Consider the following 22986-nt stretch of genomic DNA (forward strand, 5'->3'; position numbering starts at 1 on the left):
CCGGGGACACAGATCTGAGCTCTGCTGCCTCCATTCTTGGCCACCTTCCGATAAAGCCTTTTTCTTTCTGTAAAAGACCTTTGCCTCAGTGTTTGGTCTCTCCGTTGTACAGCTGGCAACAAGCCCACTTGCTGGTTACAAGTGTATCAGTCAGGGAACCAGGAGAACAGAAACCACCCTAAGATTTTTAGACATTGGATATTTAATTTAAAGAATTGGTTACACAGATAATGGAAGAGCTGGGATATAAAACAGGAGAAGAGAAGGTGAAGCAGCTGGGAGATTAGCAGCAGCAGGAAGAGATTACCAGCCTTCAGGATGGAGGACGGAGGAGGAAGTGAGGTTTCCTAATCTTGGAAGCTGCGTCATCTGGTGGGAAATGGAATCTGTGGAGGCTGCCTGGCAAGAGCTAGGACCGCAGAGAAAATACGACTTCTGTCGATCAGAGACGTTTTTCAAGGTAGAGAAGAAATACCTGGGTACTCCCTTCCTCGGCTCTCAGATCACCCAACAGTACCTCCCACTGACCAAACCTAGCTGGAGGCCATCTCTCTAGGAAGCCTGGGAAATGAAGTTTGAAGATCCTCTACCAGGAGTTCCCTGGTGGCTCAGTGGGTTAAGGATCCAGAGTTATCACTAATGTGTTTCTGGGTAACTGCTGTGGTGCAGGTTCTATCCCTAGTCTGGGAACTTTTGCATGCTGTGGGTGCAGCCAAAAAAAAAAAAAGACCCCCACTGTGCAGAACAGGAAAGGCTAAGGGTGGGAAGCAAGCAGGCAAATGACCCACGGAGGAAGGAGGCACCTCACCAACCGCAGCATAGACATTACCTCTGGGGAGGGAGTCAGGAGGTGGGGATGGGAGGGGTACGGAGCAGCCGTCACCTATGTGGTAACCATTCACTTCATGAATAATTTTTAAAAAGAGGTTCGAAGTCGATATGGCGAAACGTGTGACATCTGTTAAATTTGTAAGGTGGGTAGTCAGATGTGCATTATTTTTTTCTCTGTACATGTCTATCTAATTGGAGTATTTCATAAGAAAAATTATCATAGGAAAATGAGAAATGTTCCCAAATAATGGCAACAGTAAACATTTCCCTCGTTCAGACTCGCCTCCCTTTCCTACCCCACTTGTGGGATATGCCAGCCTCTCCATTGAGGAGCAGGGCCACCTCGGTGGGTCCTATAGGCATTGCCACCCCTGGAGTTGGTGCTTTCGCCTGGAGGCTTATGGGAGGGAGGGGATCAGTCACAGTGAGATCTCCCAGAGCCCGTGAGTGTGGTTCAGCCCCTTACAACCTGGGTGGCCTTGAGCAAGTCCCTTGGCCTCCCCATCCCTGCGTTTCCCCTTCTGTGAAGTGTGAGTAAGAGAAGCTACCTCCGTTCCCGTCGTGGCGCAGTGGTTAACGAATCCAACTAGGAACCATGAGGTTGCGGGTTCGGTCCCTGCCCTTGCTCAGTGGGTTAACGATCCGGCGTTGCCGTGAGCTGTGGTGTAGGTTGCAGACGCGGCTTGGATCCCGCGTTGCTGTGGCTCTGGCGTAGGCCGGTGGCTACAGCTCCAATTCAACCCCTAGCCTGGGAACCTCCATATGCCGCGGGAGCGGCCCAAGAAATAACAACAACAAAAGACAAAAAAAAAAAAAAAAAAAAAAAAGAAGCTACCTCCAAGGGGTGGTTGCGGGCTTCAGCAAGGAACACACGCAAAGCCCTTCGACTAGTGCTAGTGCATAGTGACCTCTCACTACGCATTCGTTATTTTACTTATTCTTTTTTTTCTTTTAAATCTTCCTATCCTCGGGGTTAGCTGAGTCCCTGTGATCAGACCCAAGGAGTGAAGAAAAAAAAAAAAAAAGCTATAACTGGCTGATCAGAGTCCTATCTCCCTGTGATAATCTGCTCCTGGTGGAACAGACCAATCTAGATACACCACAGTCCAGGTTCTGGGCCATAGCAGGGCAGACTCAGTGTGATTTCAGACAAGCTTGGCTAAAATGGGAATCTGGGGGAGAGAATTATACTTCAGGAAAGTGCAAAGAGTGCATGTGCAGTGTCATCTTATCAGGAGATTCAGCTTCAATATTCTGCATGGAAGGGATACCCCTCCTGGTTAATCAGCCTGAAGAGCAACAAGCACGAAGAATATGTTACCATTAAACTCTGGGTTAAAAGGCATTCTTCTTCAGGGTTTTCTATGGCCTTTCCGCTCTCAGCCTCCTGTCCCCTTGGGTTCTTTAAGAACCCAAGCCTTTCTCCATCTTCCGTCAAACTGATCTGAAGGGTGTGCTGGGAAGGAGGGCAGGCAGGTGACCCAGGTACCAGAATAAACTTTGTGACCATAGCTCACAGGAAGCCTGGTGCCGAGCACAGTGCCTGGTTAAATCTCCATTCATTCTCACAACCCTGCAAGGTTGTTGTGAGTATTGAGTTAATAATATCCACAAAGGGCTTAGGAAGCCTGGCATATTCTAAGCTAACCCTCAAGAGATGTTAGCTGTAATTAATATCCTCATCCCAGTTTTGCAGATAAAGAAATCAACTTGGGAATCAGGAAATTTACCCAAGGTGCCAAGGCTAATAAGTGTTGGAGGTGGCGTCTGAAGGAGGTAGATTCTTCCCGGAGCACACCCCTCTGTTGCCTCTATTGGGAATGATGCTCCGAGGAGAAGCAGTTTCCTCTCCTGGAAGATCTCATTGTAACATTTGACATTCCTTTTCATCCTAAGAGCTGCTGCTTTGTTGTTCTTCAACAAAAGTGAGCAATTGTAAGCAATGGCCCCTATATGATACTAGGGGTGGGCGGGATGGATACATAATATCATGACATGGGAGCAAGCCGTGAGGTATTGAAACACTTTTTAAAAAGTGAGAAACCATTTTGGCATTTTGTTTTGTTTTGGTTGTGCCTAAGGCATGCAGAAGGCTAGGGACTGAACCCTTGTCACAGCAGTGACCCAAGCCGCAGCAGTGACAACGCTGGATCCTTAACCCCTAGACCACTAGGAAATTCCCATTTTGGCTTTAAAAGCCGTGAAAGAGATATAAATCGTCACTAAACTGGGGACCCGGCAGTAATAAATGACATAAACCACCTTCCCAAAGACAAATATCTTTGATATATTTAGTGAGATACATTAATCAGAAAGTATTGATGGATGATCAATAGATCATTTAGAACCATCACTTGACGAGAGTGAAAAACTTCTCTCAGATTCTTATAAAATGTTTAAGTAATTTAAGGTGAAGTTAGTCGCACCTCCTTTAAGAGGCTTTTGATGAAGAATGAATCCTATGACTGACAAGAAAAGTAAACTCTAGGAAGATATTGTCTATCGTCTCTATTTTGGAAACTCGCTTCCTAGAAACCTGCTTATCCAATCGTGTGGCCTCAGATACCCCCCGGTGCTGCCGACACCCAGGTAATTTAGCTGCAGCCCAGACGCTCCTCTCACCTCCACACTGATAAATCCAACTGTCTATTTGACTTCCCCTCTTAGACCTTGAATTGCAAAGATATCCCAAGAGAAACTCCTGATTTCTTCCCCCCAGTGGCAATTCCATCTTGTGTGGCTCAGGCAAAACCAAAACAAAACAAAGGCTTGGAGCCCTCTTTGACTCCTAACTGGTTAGCAAATCCACTGGGCTCTGCTTTCCCAATATATCTAGAATCAGATCATTCCTCACCTCCCCACTACCGCCACCAGGCCCAGCCACTGTCGTCTTCCCCCTGAATCATTACAATAGTCCCCTGTATTCCTTCAGTCCAGAAGTCAGTGTGGCTCTTTTCAAACATACGCCCTATCTTGCTACTCCTCTACTCAAAATCCTCCAGTGGCTTCTCAGCTCGCTCAGAGCCCAAACCAAAAACTCTCCTCACAGTCTACATCCCTCAGCCTGCTCTGGGCCCCTGACACCTCTGACCTCACCTCCTCTCACACATCCCCTCACCCACTCTGCTACAGCCCCACTGGCCTCCTTACTCCAGTGCTAAACACATTTCCACCTCAGGGCCTTTGCACTTGCTGTGCTCACTGCTTAGAATGCCTTTCCCCAGATATCCACAAGGCTTATCCCTTACTTCCTTCAGGTTTCAGCTCAACCTTATCAGCAAAGCTTCCTCTGACTCACCCGATTTAAGAGATCAATCACCCACCCACCCATCACTTTCTAGCCCCTTACCCTACTTTCCTTTTCTGTATAGCACTGATAACTATCTGAAATAATTTATGTCTGTTCCCTCAATAGAGACAAATAGGGAATGGAATGGAATAGAATAGAGAAGGGGAGACAATGCCTTCCTACAATTTATTTTCTTTGTCAGTTGTAGGATTCTTTTTTTCTTTTTCTTTTTCTTTTTATAGCTGCACCTGTGACATATGGAAGTTCCCAGGCTAGGGGTCAAATCAGAGCTGCAGCTGAGGCCTACACCACAGCCACAGCAATGACGGATCCAAGCCTCATCGGGAACCTACACCACAGCTTGTGGACACCAGATCCTTAACCCACTGAGCAAGGCCCGGGATCGAACCTGCATCTTCACGGACACTATGTGAGGTTCTTAACTCTCTGAGCCACAACAGGAATGCCAGGATTCACTCTTAATTGATGGCATATTAATTTTTTTGGTTTATTTTTGTACTCCCCCACTAGAATATAAACCTTGAAGGCAGGAACTTTGTCCAACGTCCACCCAAAAAGTGCCTGGCACACAGCAGATGCTAAATAAATACTGAGTGACTGGGTCGATGGATGGTGCTGCCTTCTACCTAGTGACAAGTCCTCTCTTAAAATTCTAGCGCTACATCCAATTCAGACTAGGCAGCAATTGGGGATGTGTCTTTCCTCGAAATGATTCCAGGTATTCCAATTTTGATTTTCAAAACCATCAGAAAATAATATTTAAAGATAAGAGTAGTCCCAGCTGTCTCCCATTCCTTCCAGCTGACCTTCCACCGGTTTAGAGAAACTCCCAACCATCTTCGTACCTAACTCGGCCGGCGCCACTTGTGGATGGAAGGAGCAGCTCGTCCAGTTTCTGTTGAAGCTGAGCATGGTCGCCATGTCCTCATTGTTCCGTTTAAAGTCAGAGACCTGGAAAAGGGTCACTCTGCTGTGCAGTAAATGTTGACAGAACACTGTTAAGTCAACTATAATGGAAAAAATAAAAATCATTATAAAAAAGACCCAGATCCACTCTCAAATCACAGCCTTGTGAAAACCAGGGCACTTTTTGAATAGAACAAGGACGTGGTTGCCACAGTGAATGCCATCAGAGCGGCAGAAACACTTGTGGGACAACCAAGTCTCCACATCCCACGAAGAACAATTCCCAAGATATTTAAAAGGTCATGTTTTACCAGGGAAATATATATGACTGAGTCCTCTTGTCAGATTTAATGCAAAAGCTGAGTGTATTGAAATCTTAGGCTAAGTTGTAGCTCTTACCACAATTTTCATTCTCAGGAATAAAACATTCATTGAGTTAAAGCCATTATGTTGTTCATTAGATCATCATCCTGAAATATTTCTCTCAGAGAAGGTGGTTCATTATAGGAAAATAAATATGTTGACTTTTTTTTTTAATGGTTAAGTATCAGAATTCATGTTTCTTTTTATGGCTACAATTTTGTCAGTAGCAAAAAGAAAGTAAAATATTTTCTTGAAGGTCCAGGCTTAATACAGTTATTTGAGTGACAGTATCAAACAAGTATTTAAGACTAGGTACTTGGATAATAACTCGTGCGGGCATTAAGGTAAAAAAGAATATGCAGATCTAAGAAAAAATGTCATTTTTTTCAATTTGTAGTTTGAACCCACCTTCGAGTCTGTGGGCTCAACCAGCACCTGGCTTGTACAACAGGAATGTTCTGTCACATTTACCGTGGATTTATATTTAATTATATAATCAAGATGGCAGAACGTGTGACAAATTGATGCCTTCATAAGATTTTGCCAAGAGTATTTGATTTATTTCTACCTATAATCTCTTGCCCATGGATATGATGTTGCCAATAGGTTATCATTTGGTATGACTGTTTTTTTTAAAAATGTATTGGGGTATAGTTGACTTACAATGTTGCATTAGCTTCAGGTTACAGCAGAGCGAATCAGCTGTCCATATACATATATCTACTCTCTTATTCCCAGGTAAGTTATTTCAGGACATTGAGCAGACCTCCCTGTGCTATACAGTAAGTAGGTCATTGTTAATTATCTAGTCCATTAGTATGACTCTTAATTACATAAGTCATTGCTCTTTTATTACTGTCAATTTTGACTTATGGAACCTGAGTGCAAATGACATATCCTTGTTGAGGAAATCGAATGGAAATCCTGAAGATCTTTATCATATGTCTTTTAGTTTTTTGTTTTGTATACAACCCAGGGAGCTTCATAATAGTCTTAAAAGTTCACCCACAGCAGTTCCCGTCGTGGTGCAGTGGTTAACTAATCTGACTAGGAACCATGAGGTTGAAGGTTCGATCCATGGCCTTGCTCAGTGGGTTAAGGATCCGGCGTGGCCGTGAGCTGTGGTGTAGGTCGCAGCCGTGGCTCGGATCCCGCGTTGCTGTGGCTCTGGTGTAGGCTGGCAGCTACAGCTCCAATTCGACCCCTAGCCTGGGAACCTCCATATGCCACAGGAGCGGCCCTAGAAAAGGCAAAAAGACCAAAAAAAAAAAAAAAACCCCCACAGAAATCTAGAGTTTTCTTTCTGCTGCTAGAAGGCAAATGTAATGATTTATTTGCCAAAGACAGTTCCCTTCAGATACAGGTACAGGACTGTTTACCTTGCCAGCATGAAATGATTGTTTCTCTGTCTCATTACCTTCCCCTCCGTTATCAAGTCAGTTTTGCTGTCTAAATTTCTTACTCTTAGTTGTTAAAGTCCAAAACCACAAGAATGCTGTGTTTACAAATAAATACGTCCAGACAAACAATTCACAGAAGTTATGTTTAATTCTAGCCACTTTAAGATCTTCAGAAAGGTTCTGGTTAATACATCCTTAACCTGTAAAACACAATACAAACTCAAAATTACACGTGCCCCCACATGGAAAGCCGGCAAAATAACACAATGAACTCTTGGAGTTTTTATCACTATTCATTTGCAATTTTTTCATTCGCTTTGTTCTGTCCTAGCTTAACAAGAGGAAACAGTGGGTTCAGAAAAAAATGATTAGAGAGAAAGACTTTCATTCTTTAATTCAATTTTCAGTATGAATTATGTGGAACAGGTCATTATTTGATCTCAGAAGCAGGGCACTCCTATCCCCTGATGTGTGAAAGTGTATATTTGCTGTGTGCCAGCCACCATGTCAAGGGTCTTTGGTGGATGGATTTCTGAGACAAAGAGGCCCTGCTCTGCCTCACAGCACTGGGTGACCTGAAAAAGTCACCAGTCTCTCTGCATCTCAGTGTTCTCTTTGCTGATTTGCCAGTGGGAGTCCCTGCCTCGTAGGGCTGGGTAATTAAATAAGCTCTCCATACACATCAGCTCTCTTAACACTTAAATTACCACATCCGAAAAGATAGATATTATTAGTATCTATTAGAAAGTTTCTTTTAACAGGCAGAAGAAACTGAGGTTTGGAGGTGTTAAATAACCCTAACCAGGTTCCTTAGCTAATTAATACATGCACACCCAGGGCAAAATCTGTTCCAGCTCCCTCCCCCTGGTATGAGAATGGCACGAGTATCCTCCACATTGAGGGGCACTGTATTTCCAGTCTCTTTTGAGGACTCAGTCTTAGCCTTTGAAAATGTACATAGTGTCAGATGGACCCTAAACGTCAAAGGTGATTAGGAAGGAGTTCAAGGAATTAGAGAATGACAAGGAAATTAAACAGCGTTGAGCGCCTGGGCTCCTTCGTGCCAGCGTAGACCCTTGTAGGGGACTAAAGGCAAGTGTTCACTCCCAGCACCTGAAGAACAGGATGGAACCTACCTCCCAGGCATCCAAGAATGTTACTTTACTGAGAATGATATTGCCTTTGTCATCTTGGGGATAAAAGTCCTTTCTAGGCTGTAAATGCAGAACAAAAAGCTCAGTGCAGTGTGCGTCTGCTGAATACTTGGTTCTGTCAAATGAGGTTTCAGGATCCTAACTCGGGCTAAACACCCGCATCTGCATACCATTTCTTCAAGCTCCAGAGAATAAACTTCAACAATGTGGGTTTAAATAACATCTTTAAATCAATCTACTGGCGTAATGTAAAACACAAATTCTTATATTTTAGAAACTGCCGGATCGATTTTAAAATCTATTCTGAACCCATTCCAGAAGCCATCATGATCGCCGTGAGCACGCACTTCCCATACCCGGACCTCGTCAACACTTGGGGACACACTTGAATTTCATGAGGTGAGAGAGCTGGGAATCCACAGTCCTCAGCCTCCGAGGTGCAGGCAGGAGCAGAGAACTCCCAGCAAGGACTTCTGCTTCTTCAGGGAGGACCGGCTGCCTTTCAGCTTGACCATCCTTGGGCTCTTCTTCAAAACGGTGTTCCCAGGGTGTGCTTTGGTTAACAAGAGGGCTGGACAGAAATATCATCCTGTAAGAGCTTCCCTGGGAAGAGGGCCCTTGCAGTGGAATCAGGAACAAGGTAATGGCAGTTGCAGCTTTCCTGGACTGCCAGAAATCACGGTGGTCTCAGGCGAAACAGAGAAAACCGAGGCATGCAGTGACTCGGCAGCAGCACATGGACTTGGCCTCCTTTTCAGGACAGCACCTTCCTGCTCCCCTGTTTCCTCCTGACAGCCTTTCCGTGAGGTCTGGAAGTGCAAGACCTCTTGCCTCAGCCACCCAGGGTCCCAGCCCCCAGCCCTGGCACAGCTGCTGTTTTCCAGCACACACTCGGAACTCAAGACTGGCGTGGGCAGTAGCTTCAACCTGTCATCCCTGTGCCAGTGAATAAGGCAGACGTCCAGATAGTCCAATGTCAGATCCCTGAGGGTCTTCCGACAGGCCTCCTTCACGAGATGTTTCTCAGAGAAGGTGGGCCACAACCGAAGAGGGCACAGCCGGGAGATGTCAGCATTGCAGGAAAAAAAGGGCCTCATCTTCCTGACTTTCCCGGCGTTGGGACCTACACCTTGATCTAACCCAGGGGCAGGCCCTTCAGAGCACAGCTGGTTAAGATACATGATCCAGAGATGAAAGATCACCAGGGCGCTCAGGAAGTCAATGATATCCCCTAAGTGCTGAAGGCAAGCTGTTTTTTCAACTTTCCTGGTGTTCTATGTATCTCTTCTATTTCGTAACATGTTTGGATACAGATTCAGTGTTGGTTTACTCTTCCCTTCCTCAGCTGTTAGCTCTGTGAGGGCAGGAATTGTCCAGCTTAAGTTTCAAGCATTCTTAAGCCTTTGGGAGCAGATGGTCCTTTCTCTGCACTGCCGCCTCTCCAAGCCTACGGGCCCCAAGGGATGACTCTAAGGAGTTTATTCAGACTCAACCACTGTGTACAGTGGGGTCCGTGTACAGTGTAGATGCATGCACTTTCCAAGAACCTGTAGCTAGTGCCTTTTTTCAAATTGGTATGATACAGATCCAGCAATTCTCAGCCCTCTCTCACTCAACCCCTCCGCCCTTTATAACATTTTGTAACTTGCCCTTTACTAAACTAAAATGAAATTCATGTCCCAGTAAAAGACACTCCCACCAGTTTCCAAAACACCCATAGGATGAGAACCTCTGGGCCACCACTGAAACCGCAGTGCTGAAAGGTGGGGCTTCAGGAACCATTTCTGACTGCATCCTTAGCTTCTGACTGCATCCTTAGCTTCTACTGCCACGGAGCCAATGCAGCCCACTGATGGGAGCAGAGAGGCTAAGGGCCCAGCCATCCATGGCGCATCCCCACGAGGGTAGGGAGGCAGCAGCATCTCTGCTCACCAGTCCTGGGCTAGAGGGTGGACTTCGTGTCCAGTTATATTATAAAGACAGTGATGAAGATGGCTGGGGGAAATGCGCCGAGTACTTAGAGGAAAGGCTGGCAGAATTCTGGATGCTGACCAAATCCAATACTTCCGCCAGCCTTGAAGTGCAGTCCTCCTGCCAGATGAGCCCTCGGTACCCTGCTAACGATGAAGCAGTCCTCCTGCTTCACAGCCTTCTCTCAGATCTTATCCTGGATGGCATCTCCTACCTCGTGCTCGTTCTGGTACACATAGGCGCAGTCCAAGTGGCAATATCCCCCATCAATGGCCACCTTCACAGCCTCTCAGATTTTGTCTGGGACAGACTGAAAGGAAATGGACAAGCCCACCATAGACTCTTGTCCCCAGAACCTTCAAGAGGCTCTCATACACAGCCCAGCTTCTCCAAACCAGGGTTTTCCCTGAGGTCCCCTTTTCCAGGGAATACCTGGGGGGAAAAAAGCATACTTTGGGAAACTTTTCAAAAGAGAAGGAAGGAAAGTGAGTTAACTGTATAGCCTTGTGTCCTGTCCTAGTTCAAAGCCCATTCCTTTCCAATCCAGGTTAACCCTCCAGCCCTGAAATGTCTCCGGGTATGTGGAAGAGACTGCAAACGCTTTCTAATGACCAGGCTGGAAACTGGATTTGGAAGTCATCCAAAGGAGTTTTCAGAGAAAGTGGTCATAAATCCAGGCTCATCACATACTAGGTGTGTGGCCTGAGCAGATTACTTAATTTCTCTAAACCTTGTTTGCAAAATCAGAATAATAACAATAACACCTGCCTCATGAGGTCATTGCGTTAAGTGCCATCATGAATGTCAGATTTTTAGTACAGCACCGGGCACATACCTAAGAGTCAGTGGATGCAAGATATTATATAATTATTGTTTCAGAAAAAGAAAGGAGAAATAGAAAACCTTGTAAGAATGGAGTAAATCCCCCACAAGGCAAAAAGATAGAAGGGCACTAAAAATACCACATTCTGTCTAACCTAGCCAAGCCAGACAATGACCCCCAAAAGCACTTAATACTGGTCTTTCATAAGTTCTTTTTCAGACCGCTTCTATCATGGTGAAATAGTAAGTACATTCAGAAGCAAGCCTGGACCCTGCCCCCGTCACTACTCCCTCCTTTACCTTCACTGGTAAATACATAAACCTTTAAAATTACATCGTCCCTACACCTTTAGAATGGGTCCCTTCATAATCCTTATATCTGATTTTGAAATTCTGAAAATAATTCTTAGGGTGAATTTGTACAGGATGAGCAGATTCACCGGAGATCTAAAAGCGATTATCTGTCACATCTGCATTAAAGTCCAAGCTCCAAGCTGGAGAAGAGCAGCCTTGTTTAAGCAAGAGAAGCTGGGAGGAGTCAAGCTGGAATTGACCTTCTCACCCAGATCACCTGAGTGCTTCCCGAGAATGACCCAGTCCTGGGACTAGGAGGGATCCTACCACTAAGCTTGGAGAGGAGTCGGGAAAGCCAGGCACAGAGAAGGCCAGAGCCAGAGGAGAAAGGATCAACAGAGAGGGAAGGGAGAGGAAGGGAAGTAAAGAGGGCTCCTGGGAACTAGGTAGGATGGTGCTGTCGCTGGGGGAAATGAAAGAGAAGGCGGTTAGAAAGGGATGGGAAAGATTTTAAACTTACCCTAAGGCGGTTAGAAAGGGATGGGAAAGATTTTAAACTTATCCTAAGAGAGGCTCCAGAATCTGCTTCCCTGAGCACTGGGTTTTGCCAGCTCTTTATCAACACTTGGGAACCTGAGCTCCCTACGCCCAGCCTGGGCCTCCTTCTCCCTGGGATGACCATCTGTGTGGTCACAGGCTTCTCAGACTCTGATGTGGCCCAAGATCTTCAGGGTCTTGTTAAAGGGCAGATTACAACTTAGTAAGCTGAGTAGGGTCTGAGCTCCTGAATTTTTTTTTTTTTTTAGGGCCACTGGTGCAGCATATGGAAGTTCCCAGGCTAGGGGTCAAATTGGAACTACAGCTGCTGGCTTACGCCACAGCTACAGCAACACAGAATCTGAGCCTAGCGGAGTCTGCAGCCTACACCACAGCTCAGAGTAGTGCCAGATCCTTAACCCCCTGAATAAGGCCAGGGATTAAACCTGCATCATTATGCGTACTAGTCAGGTTTGTTTCCCCTGAGCCACAAGGGGAACTCTGTGAGCTTCTGATTTTCAGTGCTCTCCCAGACAATAGTGATGCTCCTAGGGCAGGTCCCACAGTGAACAGCATGGAATGCCACGGCCTAGCACCCTCCCAGCCCCTCCTCTCAACCACCTAGGCAGCAGCCAACCCACAGCTCTAAGTGTCCTAGAGCCATGAGGAGTTAAGAGGGGAAATTAGGCCCTTGTGAGTTGCATAGTTTGCAAAGATGTTCTTCCATTCTGTGGGTTGTCTTTTCATTTTTTAATGGCTCCCTGTGCTGTGCAAAAGTTTTTTAATTTAATTAGGCCCCATTGGTTTATTTTTATTTTTATTGTCATTATTCTAGGAGGTGGATCAAACAAGATGTTGCTGTGATATATGTCTAAGGGAAGCCTGCTTATGTTTCCCTCTAGGAGTTTAATGATATCTGGTCTTACATTTAGGTCTTTAATCCATTTTGAGTTTACTTTTGTGTATGGTGTTAGAGAAGGTTCTAATTTCATTCTTTTACATGTAGCTCTCCAGTATTCCCAGCACTACTTATTGAAGAGACTGTCTTTCCTCCATTGTATGTTCTTTCCTCCTTTGTCATAGATTAATTGACCATAGGTGCATGGGTTTATTTCTAGCCTTTCTATCCTCTTCCATTGATCTGTATTTCTGTTTTTATGCTAGTACCATACTATTTTGATGACTGTAACTTTGTAGTACAGTCTGAAGTCAGGGATCTGATTTCTCCAGTTCCATTTTTCTTTTTCAATATTGTTTTGGCTGTTCAGGGTCTTTGGTGTTTCCATACAAATTTTAAAATAATTTGTTCTAGTTCTGTGAAGAATGTCATAGGTAATTTGATAAGGATTGTATTGAATTTGTCAGTGAAAGCATTTGATGTTGGTGTCTCATTGTATGGCTGACTTCACTTAGCATGATAGTTTCTAGGTCCATCCATTTTGCTAAAAATGCTGGCATTTCGTTCTTTTTGATGGCTGAGTAATATTCCATTGTGTATATGTACCACATCTTCTTGATCCACTCCTCTGATGATGGACATTTAGGTTTGTCCATGTCTTGGCTCTTGTAAATAGTGCTGCAATGAACATCGGAGTACATGCGTCTTTGCAAGTCATGGTTTTCTCTGGATAGATACCCAGGAGTGGGATTGCTGGATCAAATGGTAGTTCTATGTTTAGTTTTCTGAGGCATCTCCATACTGCTTTCCACAGTGGTTGCACCAATTTACAGTCCCACCAACAGTGTAATAGGGTTCCTTTTTCTCCACACCCTCTCCAACACTTATTGTTTGTAGACTTTTGGATGCTGGCCATTCTGGCTGGTGTAAGGTGGTACCTCATAGTGGTTTTGATTTGCATTTCTCTAATCAAGAGTGATGTTGAACATCTTTTCATGTGTTTTTTGGCCATCTGTATGTCTTCTTTGGAGAACTGTCTGTTTAGATCTTCTGCCCATTTTTGGATGGGGTTGTTTGTTTTTTTGGTATGGAGCTGCAGAAGGTGTTTATAAATTTTGGAGATGAATCCCTTGTCTGTGGATTCACTTGCAAAGATTTTCTCCCATTCTTTGGGTTGTCTTTTTGTGTTTAGGGTTCCTTTGCTGTACAGAAACTTTGAAGTTTGAGTAGGTCCCATTTGTTTATTTTTCTTTTTATTTGACAATATTGATTCTTTCAATATGAAAGCATGGTGTATCTTTTCATTGGTTTTGTCATCTTTGATTTCTTTCATCAGCATCTTAGTTTTCAGAGTACAGGTCATTTGTCTCTTTAGATAGGTTTATTGCCAGGTATTTTATTCTTTTTGATGTGATGGTAAATGGGATGGTTTCCCTAATTTCTCTTTCTGATCTTTCATTATTAGTATATAGAAATGTAATCAATTTCTATGTATTAATTTTTTCTCCTGCAACTTCACCAAATTCATTGATGTAGTATAACAGTTTTCTGGTAGTGTCTTTAGGATTTTCTGTGTATAGTTTCATGTCGTCTACAAACAGTAATCGTTTTACTTCTTTTCCAATTCACATTCCTTTTATTTATTTTTCTTCTCTGATTGCCATGGCCAGGGCTTCCAAACTATGTTGAATTTAACAGTGGTGAAAGTAGACATCATTGTCTTGTTCCTGATCTTAACAGAAATGCTTTCAGTTTTCCAACACTGAAAATGATGTTAGCCATGATTTTGTCATATATGGCTTTTATTATGTTGAGGTAGCTTCCCTCTGTGCCCACTTTCTGGAAAGTTTTTTTTATCAGAAATACGTGTTGACTTTTGTCAAAAGCTTTTTCTGCAACTATTGAGATGATTATATAGTTTTTAAAAAGTAAGTCAACACACAGAATGGGAGAAAATCTTTGCAGAAGATGCAACTGACAAAGGCCTAATCTCCAAAATACATAATCAACACATACAACTTAAAAACAATAAAACAAAGGAGTCCCGAAGCCTCCCGCCGCCGCCGTCAGGCAGGGAGGCGGGGCCGCGGCCGCCTCTAAGAGGCTCGGCGGCGGCGGCGGCTCAGCCTCTTCTTTCCTCGCACAGCCAGGCGGCCCCGCTCAAGGCCTTCGTCGCCATGGCCGCGGTTCCCGAGTTGCTGTAGCAGCAGGAGAAGGACCTCAGCAAGCTACGATCTGTATCAGTGGACCTGAATGTTGATCCTTCACTTCAGATCGACATACCTGATGCACTCAGTGAGAGAGATAAAATCAAATTTACAGTACACACCAAGACCACGCTGCCCACGTTTCAGAGTCCAGAGTTTTCTGTTACGAGGCAACATGAAGACTTTGTGTGGCTACATGACACTCTTATTGAAACTACAGACTATGCTGGGCTTATTATTCCACCTGCACCTACGAAGCCTGACTTTGATGGGCCTCGAGAAAAGATGCCAAAACTGGGAGACGGTGAAGGGTCAATGACCAAAGAAGAATTTGCCAAGATGAAGCAAGAGCTGGAAGCTGAGTATCTTGCTGTCTTTAAGAAGACTCTGTCCTCTCATGAGGTCTTTCTTCAGCGGCTCTCCTCTCATCCTGTTCTCAGTAAAGATCGAAACTTTCATTTTTTCCTGGAATATGACCAAGATCGAAGTGTTAGGAGGAAAAAATACCAAAGAGATGTTCACTGGCTTTTTCAAAAGTGTGGTGAAAAGTGCTGATGAAATCCTTTTTTTCAGGAGTTAAGGAGGTAGATGATTTCTTTGAGCAAGAGAAGAATTTCCTCATTAACTGCTATAATAAGATCAAGGATTCATGTGCAAAGGCTGACAGAATGACCAGATCTCATAAAAATGTTGTTGACAACTACGTCCACACTGCAGCTTGCCTGCATAGTCTCGCTTCAGAAGAGCCCATGGTCATCAAAAAGTACCTATTGAAGGTTGCTAAGCTATTTGAAAAACTTAGGAAAGTAGAGAGTCGGGTCTCCTCGGATGAAGACTTGAAGCTGCCAGAGCTTCTCCGGTACTACATGCTCGACATTGAGGCCGCTAAGATCTCTTATACAGACGCACCAAAGCCCTCATTGACTGTGGGAATTCAAACAAAGCATTGGATAAGGCCCGGTTAAAAAGCAGAGACATCCAGTTGGCTGAGGCACACCAGCAAGAATGCTGCCAGAAATTGGAACAGCTTTCTGAATCTGCAAAAGAAGAGCTGATCAATTTCACATGATAGAGAGTGGCGGCATTTAGAAAGAATCTAATCGAAATGTCAGAACTGCAAATAAAGCATGCCAGGAACAATGCCTCCCTTCTGCAGAGCTGCATTGACTTGTTCAAGAACAACTGAACAAAAGGCTTGAATGTAAAGAGAGCCAGCATCACTTGCACTCGAATCATTACCACGGAACATTTATTACCTTTGACTTCAGTTTAAAAATACGTGAATAATTTTTGATTTCTAAAAATCTTAACATTTAGCCATGTTGGTTTAAAAGTATTTCTATTTGCATGTACTTGGATGTAACTCATGTTTTCCTTATGCACTTAATACCTCACAGTGGGTAGAATCTAAATACTGGGTTCTCCTCTAATTTGTCTCTAGTAGTTAAGAAAGATCATGGGAATCACTTGCCTTTTGGAGACAAGTCTGAGTAGTTTCTTGGCACATGTAGTCTCACTGTTTCATGTGCTTGTGTCCCTACAAACCAGTTGTTTTTTTAGGGCAGGTGCCAATTATAACATGATTCAGCTGTTGTTAGAGGTAACAGACATCCCACCCCTTCTTATTCTCATGGTTCTTTAGTCACCTTAAGTTTTTTATACTATAGCAAATGCAAGAAAAATCTCCTATCTTTATATACACCCTTTGCAACTCCATTTTTATAGTTGGGATATAAATATTTAAGGGGAGAGAAGCATTTTAAGGGTTTAAGGAAAGTAATGCAGCCTCTTTTAGAAGATGGCCCGATCTACATTAAGATGTGAACCCCCCTCCTTAATGGTGATGGGGGGAATGTGTGTGTTTAGGCTTTTTATTATAAGGTATACAATAAGATAATAATCCATGCTGTACCATACATTGCTTTTGTGGAAAACAAGGCCAGGTGCACCTAAGCCCTGAGGATGGTGAGGGCTTTGGTGTCTCTGTCAATTATCCTAGCCTCAGTTCTAATCTTAGCATTTTTTAAGACTATAGACCAGTTTTTAGGGTGTATCTGTTCCATCATTGGTGTGACTAATCCTTAAGAGTGGTGCCTGCCAGGTTTTCTGCCCTGTGGAGTTTTATAACATCTTAACCTTTGTAATTATTAGTAAGATAATTAGCGACTATGTAGAAGTTTCCTCACTCTTGTTTTGACCAACATCTGGAAGTTCCTGGGCTAGAGACTGAACCTGAGCTGGACTAGGTCTATTGCTGGATGTGAATTTGTTGGCTGGGATGCTGTGGTCCTGACCCTGCTTAGTGCCCAAGAAGGCACCCTCTCTGAGCCAGACAAATGTGTAAATTGCAGCAGTGCTTTCAACTAAGTTCCCCTCAAGTAAATTTTACAGTGGTGAAAAAAAAAACAAAACAAAAACAAACAAACAACAACAACAAAACAAACAGCTCAATTGAAAAAATTGGCAGAAGACCTAAAAAGACATTTCTCCAAAGAAGGCACATGGATGGCCATTAGGCACATGAGAAAATGCTCAACATCACTAATTATTAGAAAAATTCAAATCAAAACTACAATGAGGTACCACCCTACACCAGTCAGAATGGCCACTATTAACAAGTCTACAAATAACAAATGCTGGAGAGGGTGTGGAGAAAAGGGAACCCTCCCACACTGTTGGTGGGAATGTAAACTGATACAACCCACTATGGAAAATAGGTTCCTCAGAAAACAAAATATAGAACTACCATATGATCCAGCAATCCCATTCCTGGGCATATATCCAGACAAAACTACAATTCAAAAAGATACATGCACCCCTATGTTCATTGCAACACTATTTGCAATAGCCAAGACATGGAAACAACCTAAATGTCTATCCACAGATGAATGGATTAAGAAGATGTGGTACATGTATACAATTCAACCATTAAAAAAAAGGCATTTGCAGCAACACAGATGCAACTAAAGATTCTTACACTAAGTCAAGTCAGAAAGAGAAAGACAAATCCTATATGATATCTCTTATATATAGAATCTAAAATACGGCACAAATGAACCTGTCCACAAAACAGACTTACAGACATAGAGAACAGACTTGTGGTTGCTAAGGGGGGAGGGGGAAGAAGTGGGATGAATAGGGAATTTGGGGTTGGTGGATACAAACTATAACATTTAGAATAGATAAGCAATGAGGTCCTTCTGTACAGCACAAGGAACTATATCCAATCTCTTGGGACAGAACATGATGGAAGATAACATGAGAAAAAGAATGGGTATGTATATATGACTGGGTCACTATGCTGTACAGCTGAAATTGACACAATACTGTAAATCAACTGTACTCTAATAAAAAGAAAATAAAATTTAAATTTTAAAAAGGGGGAAAAGCTGCTGAGAGAGAAAGTGACCAGGAAAGCAAGTGTGTTTTAAAGCCCCCCAACTACTTAAAACTGACGATTGCTCGCAAAGTTCTCACCATTACTGGAAAAAGCCCTTCTTGGAGCTTGGCAGCCTGAAGCAGCCCTAAGAAAGCAAAGCAACTTTGGTCCTGTCTTCAGGCCCCAACATTTACGTCTCAAATCCTTGCCTCAAGCCTTTCCCTACTGACAGGAGAAGGTGCCTAAAGTCCAAATATTTGCATACATTCCTTCCAAGCGCCCATGCCCAAGATGGGCATCATGGCTTTGGTACTGAGTGCCACGAAGGTGGCCATGGTGCATGCAGAGACGTCCTGAGTGAGCAGATTACATGGCATCTGCTCCATTTGAGGGTGCTGACCCTGGCTCCAGAGGGAGGAGCTGGAGGCTGGGGGCGGGCAGCCTTTTCCTGCCCTGGCATGAACAGGGAGGTCCTGCCACCCTTTTGGAAAATCGATTCATGTTAATGAACTTCAAGCCCCGCAGCCTTGTGCAAAGTTCTCCCTGATACAAAATGCATGAGTTATTTTGTGAAAGTGACACTTAAAAGAGATTTTTATCAATTTTTGTTTTCTTTGGCTAGTTTAATAAATGGAAAATAAAAAGGGCATGCATTGTTATTTGTTCCTGTCTAATTGCTCTACAGTTATATATATTTTTTCCCCTTAAGGCATGGAAACTGTGGAAGTATATGTTTATCTGTTAACCTACCTGGACAGGATCTTTACATGCAGATACTCTTCATATATTTATTTCATGATTCTTTTCACTTCCTTAAAAAGACTTTGTTATAATGAAATGATACATACTCACTATAGTAAAACTGGAAAATGTAGATTACAAGTAAGGAAATATTAATCACCTATAGTCTTGTCACTCATGAGACCATTACAGGAGTGTTGTTTCCTCCAGCATTTTCATATATATATATAATACATCACAGATATTACTGAACTTAAGTTCAGATACTTATCATTCAAGAATCCCATACGGAGAGAAAAGTGTTAGTAAAAGGAAAGATAGCTTTATTGAGAAAGCCGTCAATCCTGGGGAGAAGGAGGATTTATGTCAAAGAACCAACTCCCAACTCCCCAGGTTTTGCTCAGAAAAAAATACAGGGAAAAGAAGAAGGAGCTAGCTACGTGATGATGAAAGGGTTTCGGGGCCTGTGATCAGCTCATGGATATTCCTCTGACCGATTAGTGGTGAGATAATCGGGAGTCAAAAATCATCAACCTTCTGGTTCCAACTGGTCTGGGGTCTCTGTGCTTGCAGGCAGCGTACAGTTAAGTTCTTCCATCTGTTTGGGGTTTCAGTATCTGCAGAGCAGCTCAGAGGACATGGCGCAGAATATTAACTATAGCCTTTGAGGAGGATCTAAAGGTTGTACACTTTGTTTCATGGCTAAGCTGTTATTATCTTCTCTTGTTTGACTGGTCTCATTTCTTTCTGCATTTTCTCACTTAGCTGATAAAATGTATTCTTTGGCTGAAGTTTTTCTACAGAGAAGAGGCAAGCAGAGCACACTGGGGACAGGGGTCTTTCCCAAAAAGGCCCCATAGTGTCCTGTTGAGTTACACATATAGTTTTAAACTTAGGGCCACAAAACAAATTTTTCTGTACATTTATAAAAACTCTTCTTAAAATATTTTTTATTAAAGTATGGTTGATTTATAGTGTTGTGCCAATTTTAAAATTGCTTTTACGTCAAGCACCATTTTTAATGATTATAAAAGATTCTGGTTTATGGCTATATTATAATGTACTCTATCATTCCCCCTATTCTTAGACATTTAGGTTATTTCTAGTTTGTTTCTATTATAAGTAGTATTTCCAGGAAAATCACTGTGAATAAAGCTTTGGACACTTCTTGATTAATTTTAGGCTTGTTCTCCAGAATCAGGATTACATGGTCAAAGAAAATTTGTTTTATCATGTGAAATGTGGTTTAAAATTGAGAGGTTTTTACAACACCATTTGTAGACTAACACACTCCACAGTTGCTGATGTTTCAGTAGTCATCGACAACTTTCATTTTTTAACATCCTGCTCTTTGTAAAATATAAAAAGATCATTAGAGAACGCAGAAGAGATTATGTAAGCAAATGAAACTCACCCATAATCCCACATTTAGAGATGATTATTGTCGATATTTTGGGGGCATATCTGTGGATACCCAGTTGAGTGGGGACGTCTCAAAGCAGAGGAGAACTGTGCGCTGTTTTCTAGGGTGAGGTTGGGGAGAAAACATCAAATCTAAGAGGGAAGCTCTGGGTTCCCCAACCTGTAGGGTCACAGTGACCACAGGAGGTATGCAGGTGAGTGGGCCAGAGCCCCAACCCAGGGCTGGGAGAGCAGCCCACACCCACATCCACTGGCAAAGCTGGCTGAAAGGAAGTGTAACCAGGCAAGTGGGCTTGTTGCCCTCTGTGTGATGGAAACACCAAACACCTAAGTCATGGTCTTTTCTAGAAAGAGAAAAGGTTTTATTACAAAGTGGCCAAGTGAGAACACAGGAGGCAAAGCTCAGATCTGTTACCCCGATGGGCTTTTTCAAAATGCATTTTTAAAGTATAGTTGATTTACAGTGTGGTGGCAACTTTTGCTGTGCAGCAAAGTGATCCAGTCATACATATATACATTCTTTTTCTCATATTATCTTCCATCATGTTCTATCCCAAGAGATTGGATATAGTTCTTTGTGCTGTACAGTAGGACCTCATTGCCTATCCATTCTAAATGTAATAGTTTGCATCTACCAACCCCAAACTCCCATCCATCCCACTCCCTCTCCCCTCCCACTTGGCAACTACAAGCCTGTTATCTAAGACTGAGAAATCTGTTTTGTAGATAGGTTCATTTGTGCCATATATTAGATTCCAGATATAAGTGATATCATATGGTATTTGTCTTTCTCTTTCTGACTTGACCTAGTGTGAGAATCTCTAGTTGCATCTGTGTTGTTGCAAAAGGCATTATTTTGTTCTGTTTTTGGCTGAGTGGTATTCCATTGTGTATATGCACCACATCTTCTTAATCCATTCCTGGTGGACTTTTGAGTGGGGTATTTATAGTGGAAGAAAGGAACGAGAGGGAGAGGGGGCTTGGAAACAATAGATGGAAAGTAAGGGGAAGTTTCAAGAGTGTTCTGTGCAGGTGCAACTGTCCTTCGTGCCTGTTCATGGGTAGCATGTGCAATTTCTGGAGAGGGAGGCTTCTGTGTGTTGCACACCATGGATTTTCAGCCTGTGACCTCAAAGTTCACCATCGGCCACTCTAGTCCCTCAGTACACCTGCGTGATGCCCAGTGGAAGGAGCTGTGTTCCCATACATGGTTTCCATGGTACTCTGCCCCATAATCTTGGGTCTCATATAGGGTATGGTTTCAGAAGGAGCTGGTGATCCCCAGAATGTCTCAGAGCTGAGATTGTTGAAGTTGTGACAGGCACAAGGTCATCCTGCACATCTTATTCAGGGGAGCTGGATGGACGGTATAGCATGGGCTGCATGGCTAAGAATCTGATGGGGCTGAGGGCATCTCGGCTGACCGCACAGAGGATTGAGCACACCTAAGGACCAGATATATGAGTCACATCTCAGGGGAAGCCAGCATACAGATGGTGGCCCACACGGCGTACCAGTCCCACACAGTGGAATTTTGCAAGTCTCCCTAAACCCTGCTGAAAGCTGCAGAGAAGGAATCCTAAACATCATGGATTTTAATCCTGAAATACGAAGGAAGCCAAAGTGAAGTAAAGAGAAAGCCAGTGTAAGCTGGAGGTGTAACAGAAAGCTTTCAGAAGTGGAGATTATTGCAGAAGCAATTGCTTACAGTCCTTTTTTTCCCCCTCATGCCATCAAAAATTAATTGCAATCTCATTTATTTTAAAAAGTAAGTTTTGGAGTTCCTGTTGTGGCTCAGTGGGTTAAGGCCCAGTGTTGTCTCTGTGAGGACGCAGGTTTGATCCCTGGCTTCGCTCAGTGGGTTAAGGATATGGTGTTGCCACAGTTGCAGCTCAGATCCAGTGTTGCCTTGGCTGTGGCATAGGCCTCAGCTTCAGCTCTGATTCAACCACTTGCCCAGAAACTTCCATGCAGTCATAAAAAGAAAAAAAAAAAAAGTTAAGTTCTATTTCCGTGATGAGCTGAGGAATCTTGGTTCAGAATTTATCTCACGGGAAGAATGAACCAGGCACAAGTCTACCCTACCTGAAGCAAACAAACAAAAAATGTCGTCATTATCAGATGAGGAGGGGGTGGTTCTGGGTCCAGCATGTTCTGCTCATGGTTTACTGCTGTTATGACCGTCACTACCGTTATGAACAGGCCCGTGTATGTAATATTACATGAGTTAATGTATGCTCTCGTTTACTCTTCAGATAGCCTCATGAGGTGGATACTATTATTATCCTCATTTCATAGATGAGGAACTGACACGTCAAGATGTTCAATATTTTGCTCAGGTAAATGGTGGCGCTGAGATTTGAGACAACTTATACAGCTCTAGAGCCATTTATTTGTTTAGAGTTAGGCCCTGTGCTCAGTGGCTTATACGCATTTCCCAGTTGGGTTGTCACAGTGCTGTAAGGTAGATGTGATTATTCATCCTATTTTATAGCAAGGAGAAAACTGAGGAGTAAAGAGGTGCAAGGACAAGTGGCAAAGCCAAGATGCAAACAGGCCTTCAGAGTCCAGAGGCTCCGTGACTAATTCTCCTCTAACTCTTCCGCTACCCACCCGCCCCAATCCCTGTATGCCACTTACTTGCTACCCCTATAGGCAAACACCAAAGAAGGAGAAAGATTGTAGCATCTGGCGGGGGTAGCAGTGGTGATTCTTGGGGAATCTGATAACCAGTGGAGGCAGCTGACAGGC

General features: G+C 43.4%; 1 protein-coding gene and 1 pseudogene across 5 annotated transcripts in view; both read left to right on the top strand.

Moving 5' to 3' along the window:
• Nucleotides 1-22986, top strand: part of AKR1B1 (aldo-keto reductase family 1 member B) — a 158807-nt gene that overhangs the window by 52403 nt on the left and 83418 nt on the right. For 2 of the 5 annotated variants that reach the window (XM_085004812.1, XM_085004810.1), the window contains exon 3: nt 8239-9208. The exons of 2 other annotated variants lie outside the window; for them this stretch is intronic. The gene's annotated coding sequence lies outside the window, so the exon portion shown is untranslated. Of the gene's footprint in view, nt 1-4942; nt 5139-8238; nt 9209-22986 lie in introns of all 5 variants that reach the window. One more of the 5 variants, XM_085004811.1, reaches the window with a different exon arrangement.
• Nucleotides 14611-16105, top strand: LOC100524410 (sorting nexin-5 pseudogene; annotated as a pseudogene).

This window comes from Sus scrofa, chromosome 18 (genome assembly GCF_054392235.1).
Source record: "Sus scrofa isolate SSC_HxYL_T2T_F1_AM1 chromosome 18, Sscrofa_HxYL_maternal_Yorkshire_Landrace_v2.0, whole genome shotgun sequence".
Lineage (NCBI taxonomy): Eukaryota > Metazoa > Chordata > Mammalia > Artiodactyla > Suidae > Sus > Sus scrofa.